Source organism: Rattus rattus, chromosome 7 (assembly GCF_011064425.1).
Source record: "Rattus rattus isolate New Zealand chromosome 7, Rrattus_CSIRO_v1, whole genome shotgun sequence".
In the NCBI taxonomy this organism is placed as follows: domain Eukaryota; kingdom Metazoa; phylum Chordata; class Mammalia; order Rodentia; family Muridae; genus Rattus; species Rattus rattus.
Window position 1 is genome coordinate 50,842,701 of NC_046160.1, and position 6,556 is coordinate 50,849,256.

The following is a 6,556-nucleotide window of genomic DNA, read 5'->3' on the forward strand; positions in this document are numbered from 1 at the left end:
TCATTTTTAAAATACCGAAAGCATGGTGTTTAAAGTGTTGTTTTAGTTTTCTTCAGGTAATTTTATATAATTTAGATAGTTTTCATATTTCCATTAAGTACTTCTTATAATTGTTGAAAATCCTCACAGTAGCCAATTAACTGTTGGTTTTTCAACTTTCATCGACATTAGAGAAACAATCTTTTCAATTTCTTAGATGATTTATATTTTATGTGTATGAGTGCTTTGCCTGCATTGTATATATGTGCACCACGTGTGTCTGTGAAAGTCAGAAGAGTGCGTCAGATCCTGTAGAATCGAAGTCACAGATTGTAATGAGTCTCTATATGGATGTGGGAAATGAGACACCAGGTCATCTGCATGACAGCCAGGGCTCTTAACTCCAAACCAGCGAGCGAAATTTATTTTTCACTTGATATAGTTTTAGTTTTTAATGTTTTTATTTTATGCCTATTAATAGTTGGATGGGAAATAAATAGATTTTGTAGGAAAATAGTATCTTTTATTTAGGACTCATATAAGAGCTGTCAGAACTATGAATGAGTACAGGTGCTTATCACGGATACTAGAAAATTACAGAAATGTACTTTTTTTTGTAAACTTACACAATTGCATAAATTTTGATTTTAATACAATGATTTTTAGTATTCACAAAGTGTAGTTTCCTGTTTTAATAATTGAGATTCTTTCCTTAGTCACAAGAATAAATGATTCTCCCCTATAGAAAATGACTTAACACATTTGACATGCTTGCAGTTTCTGCGATATTTGTAATCTGGGATGTTTTTAGAGGGTATATAAATGCTAAGGCCCCGAGAAGAGGGGTGCACTGTTGGTTGTGGTTTATTAAGTAATAGAGCACAGAAAAGAAACAACAACAAGAAGAAATTAGATATCTAACAGAGAAGAGCAAACTTGCCCCAAGGAACTTGATGCCTCTAATCTGCGGGAAGTAATCTAATCATATTGTTGCCCCCTTTCAGACCCCTGACTTTACTCAGGGATCTCTTTCCTTTCCTGCCTATCATTTTTTCTCTCTTATTTAGAGTTAAGAGGTCGAAAGTGTGGGGGAATAAGGGTGGAGAAGTGCAGAAGAAAGAAGAACTCAGGAAGTAGCCAAAGATAAGCTACAAGTTATTCCATAGATATTCATTTTCCTATGAATAATTCAAGAAATTTTAAAGCATGTGTTTCACCTGCAAATTTATAACAAGGTTAAATGCCATTAAATCTCTTTTCAAAACCTTCATAAAATCTGTAGTACTGCTCACTAGCTGTCATTGCAATGGTCTACTATTCAACAAGATGTTTGTTTCTTTTGGACGTTCAGTCTATTCGAATGTCTAGACTCAGTGTACCCAAACCTGCACATATGCGCCTCCCTCCAGTAGGGTAGAAGTCTGATTTGCTTAGATTCGAGCCATTTTCAACAAGGGCTCAGAGACAGACTTAACTGGGAGGGGCAATAGCTCCCAATGGTGTTTAACAGGGATTAGGTGCTCAGATTAGCCACCTGCCAACTGATGATCTTTCTAGAATGAGGTGGAAGAAACATAGAGAGCATCTGTACAGGTCAAAGTTCAGGCATGAGAGTTGAAGTCCCTGGGAAGTCAGGAAAATAGCCCGAAGACAAGGTCCACTAATGATGTGTTAGTACAAGGAGGGCTTGACACTAGGAATGAACTTCCTCTGTTTCATAGTTTGCATCCAGCTGTTAAAATCAAGGGACTTGGCCAGAGCTATGATAAAATGAGAAAGCATTGAATTTGCATGCATCTGAAAACATATCTATACATTGGAGTAACATAAAAAAATATGGGTTAAATGCTGCAATATCTATTTATACTGTCACTATGCTTAAGCAAAAGTGTAGTGGCCTTTATTTCATTTGACCGAGAGATATATTAATGACCTATTATTGAATGAATATATTTAATCTTAATGACTGTGTAAACACAAATTAATAGCTTAATAAAAGATCAAACAATATTTAAAAAGAAAAAATTAACAGATTGATATTAATAATCAATTCATGATAAATAATTACTTCTACTAAATTATTTATTAATTCTGTTATGTCTAGTAATATAATAAATGTTTTCTTATATGTTCAGAAATATTAAAAATTATTTTTCTCTACTTTAATATTTCTAAGAAAGAGTCAGCTACAAAAACATATTTAGAAGGACATAATCATTTTATGTCATTTCTGTGACTCTTTGTCAATGTATATATCCCAATTTTATTTTATTATCACACTGTTGCTATCTTTAGATACACCAGAAAGGGCATCAGATCCAATTACAGATGATTGTGAGCTATCATATGGATGCTGGGATTTGAACTCAGGTCCTCTGGAAGAGCAATCAGTGCTCTTAACCACTGAGCCATCTCTTCATTCCCAGTCCTAATATTTGAAAGGTCCAATTTTCATCCTTAAAATATTGTCTGTGAAAATATCTCAAAAGCATAGCAGTTATTGGCTTTGAAAAACAGCAAATCAAGATTGTTACACTTAAAAGAAAATGTAGCATATCACTCAGGGTAGGATGCTCATGTCATTAATCTACTTCCAGAGTTGTCTGTATTATTGATCCCCGCTATTAATCTTCTTCAGATTGCCTGGTAATCATATATTAACATGTTTGTGTTCCTACTGCTTCCTCCAAAAATGAGATACCAGTCTTCCAAACTGTGTCCTGGGGTTCAGACAACACAGTCTGGTCAAGACACCAAGAGTATGCCTGACACAAGCATCTCTAGAGTGCATTAGTCAGGTCTGACTGAGTCTTCTGAGATCCACCAGGCATGCATCCCTTCGGAAGGTTACTCTCCAGACGCCCCAAAAAGAGAAATTGAAAAGACATGAACCCTGCTATCATGTAGGGTGCTGACTGCATTTGCGGAAGGTAGGGAATAGTCAATGCTTGGGCTTTAGTAGGAAAGAGGTTTGTACGACCCAACTGGACCAGAATTTCAAAGGTATAAAGGTATAATAATCCCATCATTGTGGATTAATAACAAAGTCATAACCTGTAATTTTTTTAATTTTTTCACTCTAATTTTAGTTGAGACTTTTAGGACCACTGAGAAGTTAGAGTATGCAAAATGTAAATGAGACCATACATACTTAGAGACTAAGAAAAATTACTTATGTCACATAAAATTTTACATAGAGGTTTGGAGGCTTCATGGAAATTACTGTCCAGTCTTCCTCCATGGAGAAAATCTGTGTGACCATAAATATCAGATTCAAACTTAATAAAATCTTCTATTGTCACATATATTTCAGATTCTACTAGAATGTACTAGTTGTTTAATTAATATGCTGAATTCAAATAAATAATTACCAATATAATAAGCATCATCTTTTACACTCTTGTGTCATTTTCAACTACACTATGAACGTTAACTCATTCTCAGAAACAAAAGGAACTCACTACCCAAATTTAGGTGTATTCACAATTCTCCCTGCTCCTGGTGTTATTTTACCTGGCACTGCCATGAGAAATCTCATGAGGTCATTTTTCTTGAGTTACAGTCAAAAGAAACAAATTGAAAACCAGCCATTAAACACATTGTGCTTGACTTCTGAAGCAATTCCAGAATGTTAATATTATTCTTGTCATCTGCCCCAATGTATGTACTAATTTTTATTTTATTTTTCATTTTTGGGGGTCTGATAGGCTCAAAGGAATGAAAGAGTGAGGGGAATAAACTTATATGAGTAGCCCATATTCTAGCTAGTGATCATCTAGAGGTTGAAGTTGGACAATGAATCATATCTAAGCATCAAGGTTCCACAAAGTTTATCTTGTTTACTTTGGGTCATTGTCATTGTGTGTGTGTGTGTGTGTGTGTGTGTGTGTGTGTGTGTGTGTGTGTGTGTTTGCTGTTGCTCATATTGTTTCATTATTCTGGTCCTGATAGCAAGGGTACTTGTGTAACTTAATGGCTGACCTCAGTTGATGTCATTAGCTTACTGATTACATCAGGACCTCACCAGAGCATACACCCATGCTTCCATCTACTGCTTAAGTAATTTTCTATTGACTATCTTAATGCCCCTTCCAGAAACAGTTAATGTCTTCCTGGGGAGAAGAAACTGGTAGTATTGTCATATTTTGGGGGAAATGTTTACACAGTTCATATAGAAAGAGACGATGTAAGAATGAGGCCCACATAGCTATTTACAATAATAAGTCTGGCTTATTGCAAACTCATTACAATGAGTCTGGTTCTTTCTTCCTTTCATCATCGGTCTAAAACTCTCCTAAAATGGAGATCTGGAAAGCAGTCCTATGTCTTAACTGAAGGAACACAGGGAAGAGTTCACACAGATGAATCCTGAAGGCACATAGCCCACAACCAGTGCATGACAGGTGTATTGTGGGATATACTATTCAGATTATGCAGAGTAAAAGTGCTGTAGCCGTTATTCTTGTTGGGAATAGCTGGGAATATAAAATTTTGGTGATTTGCTTTGAGTTTATGGTGTTACCCAAAAGCAAGAAATCCAATGGACTCCACGGGCTGACTTTTTATGATTTAGATATATCTTCAATTTTAAGAAAAAAATTTGCAGCTACATTTTAATACCCAGTGAGATCAAAAGATGGGGAAGGTAAATTAGCCACAGTTTTGTAGATTTCATTCCTGTTGGATGAAGTGCGTGGTTGGCTAGATTTTATCGCCTCAGAGGAAAATGATTCTTCAATAGTGTTTTAGCATCTCATATTCCTAAGCCTCCTTAAACCATTGAAGCGATGACATCATCTAACTTAGAACACACTACATTCAGTACCCACAAATGCAGAAAAAAACTTTTCTATTATGCTCAGTGTCTACTTTATATAAGCCCGTATCTTTAAATAATCCATATTTGTAAATGTAAGAGTAAAAAAAGAACAACAACAAAAAAGTCTTACTCTTATTTTTACCTTCACATACATGCCATGTTGTTAAGGTGACTAAATTCCGTCTTTGAACAGCTTGCTAAATGTTAAGCAATTTGACTGTGTAAAATTATGCGTGTTTGTTTTCTTCCAGGAGAAAAATCTCACTCGCTGGAGCAACAGCATTTGGCTCACTTTTGTTGTGTTCTTTCTTTAGATTTTCTTTTCGGTTTGCATTGCTTTCTGGGGAGTAAGAAGCATAACGCACCTCGCCTCTGGCTCTTGGAAAAAGCCTTAGTGCGCACGCATCCATCAGTCCTGTCAGTTGTCCGGGCTACATCACCACGACACAGAGCAAGATCGGTATCTTCCATGGTACCCACAGGAGCTACTTCATGAAAAATGAAAGCATCTCTTTACCTGTGCTTTCCACGTTTGTTTTTCTCTTGAAATTAATGTGAATTATTTGTTCTTGCGCTCACTAAAAACCTAATGATTCATATCCATTGGATCCATTGGGACTGTATTCACTTCTCTCTCTCCGTGGCAATGTATATGGAAAGGAAATGGTGGCTTAAAGATTTTAAAGAGTGAAAATTACATTTGTCTTCTTGTTTTGACAACTTTTCCTTTATCATTTGTTAAAAGTATTCTTACATACATCTCTGTTGTCTTTCAAGTGCATTACTGTCTGTGAGAGCCTGCATCTACCTCTGCAAATGAATCATCTGTGGTGGTGAATTACATAAAAACATACCAACTACATGAAAAAGATTAGAATTGGAAAGAATCGTTCTGTTCAACAGGTTAATCTAGGACATGTATTTCTAAAAGTTATTGCATGTTGCAATAACTTGAGGAGGACATCACAATTCCTGCTGTTTCAAATGGTCATAATACTGATAATAAAATAATCTCAACAGAACTGACAAAGCTGGTATGCATACAGTGCTTATTAAATTTTAAAAGTCTTTAATATGTTTCATTTGCAGGAAACTCACAGAGCTAAAAACTGGGTTGAGAAAAAGTTTGAAAAAGTCTCTAAAAAAAAGAATTATTCCTTTCTTGCAGTATTTATTAGACAATTTCAAGTGATAACTTTTGCAGTCCATGTCAAAAGTGCTAATCTAAATTAATGATTTCCATGACTCTCAACGTATATGCATCATGGAGATTAAATGGTGTCTTCACTGTAAGTGTGTTTCTAAAGACTGCAAGAAAGAAACATAGGACGCTCTCATAGAATCAGGTTGCAGGTGCTTGTATACCCACGAGACAGGGCTAAAGCATATTTACTTTTCAAGCTGGGACAGCAAAAGAAGATTAGCTTTGCATGATGAAAATATTAATTATATCTCAAGCATCAGAAGTGGGTCTGGCTTTTCTCCATTCAGGTTTTTATACTTCTTAATTAAACACAGGAGTCAAACAAATTCTGAAGTCCAAAGTAAATATGAAGCCCTGTTTCAGGGCCTCCCTAACAGGCATGGCTGGCCCTCACAGGTACAGAGCTACCTTACAGCAGGGGGCCCTCTGCTGGTACAAAATTATTAATGTATCATTAAAGTTCTTAAGACACATACTGTATTTTCTCTATGCTAAAGTGAAAGAGCTTGAAGAGGCTCGAGACCCCATATGAACAACAATGCCAACCAATCAGA

At 35.8% G+C, this 6,556-nt stretch overlaps 1 long non-coding RNA gene across 1 annotated transcript in view; it reads left to right on the plus strand.

Moving 5' to 3' along the window:
• Positions 1–5,820, plus strand: part of LOC116904981 — a 143,639-nt gene extending 137,819 nt beyond the window's left edge. Inside the window, exon 2 of the long non-coding RNA XR_004388478.1 lies at positions 5,113–5,820. This is a non-coding gene — a long non-coding RNA (uncharacterized LOC116904981). The remainder of the gene's footprint in view (positions 1–5,112) is intronic.
• Positions 5,821–6,556: the final 736 nt, after the last annotated feature.